Source organism: Leptonotus elevatus, chromosome 11 (genome assembly GCF_054856555.1).
Source record: "Leptonotus elevatus isolate MCC_2025b chromosome 11, RoL_Lele_1.0, whole genome shotgun sequence".
NCBI classification, from domain to species: domain Eukaryota; kingdom Metazoa; phylum Chordata; class Actinopteri; order Syngnathiformes; family Syngnathidae; genus Leptonotus; species Leptonotus elevatus.
The window spans coordinates 15,030,024-15,031,352 of NC_141249.1; positions in this window are offsets into that span (position 1 = coordinate 15,030,024).

The window sequence follows — 1,329 nt, forward strand, 5'->3', positions numbered from 1 at the left end:
AGAAAGTTACCTGCGATTACACAGCAGCAGCTTCGACTAGATGGCACGATAACTGCTAAGGAGCTCCGCCAATGGGAAGACGCGTACGTTTGATTGACACCACGCTTGGCCACTCGACGGTTGAAAACACGGCGTTGCGCCCCGCCTTTTCCTTGACGCTCACTTTCCCTGCGTGTGCGTGTACTCGGGGAGGCTGGCCGAAGGGGGCTCCAGCATGCTCGCTGACATCATTTTATTTTTTAGTTTGGTGTGCTCACTTGCCTCGTTTTTCTTTTAACATTCCATACAGAAATTGCCTTGCAGTAACGTCATGCTTTGTTATTATTACATGTTTGTGTGTAATGCTTAATTTGTGATTTGAATCATTTTCCATATTAATATTTTAATTAACTACTATCAAGTGTGTGTGATACTGTGATTATATGAAGTTAGTCTACAATTACTAACGGATAACATAATTAAGATACTAGATATTATTATTATAAGTATTTTTAATCAATCAATTTTCCACCGCTTATCTGACATAAATAAATAAATAATACAAAAAATGTTGATCCGCTTACTTGCCTTATATAATCTATACATAAATTGCCTTACACTTGCAGTAACATCATGTTTTGTTGCTGTTAGATATTTTTGTGTAATCTATTGTGATCCAATATTTTCAATATTAATATTTTAACTACTATTGGTTATGGGTTATTATATGAAATTACTCCACAATTAGACTACTAACGGAAAATATAATATAATACTAATAATAATAATAAAATTCGGAATAAAGTTAACCCCATGTGGAAGTATAAACCTCCAACAAGCATTTAGCACCAAAAAACAAGGGTTGCTCCACCGCCCCATTTTTTTCTGAAAAATAAAAGGGGGGAAAAAATAAAAAATAATGCGTGGGTGCCGAACCGCGAGTATGCGACGTCCACTGTAATACACTGGGGATTATTACATTATATTAAATGAGGCTTTTAAATGGCAGTGCCTGTTTCCTTGTCCGAAAACCATAAAACCAACGCGTCCCTGCTTACTGGCTGCTTCCGAGCTGAGCCGCCAAGAGGATCCCAGGGACCAAGCTAAGATTTGGAACATTTAACAATCTAACAACAATCAACGCAGAAGCAATGCTTCTCCCCCGTTGAAAGACTTTAAAATCCTGACAACGACCTAAAAAGGTTTACCTGCACGTGAAGACACACACATGTTATTCCCTGTGCACGAAAAAACGCAATAACCCACTTTTATTGAAAGTTATTGGTTAGACAGCTGTTGCTTGCAGCCTGAGGGCAAAAAAAAACAAAAAAAAAAAGCTTGAGGAGGGAA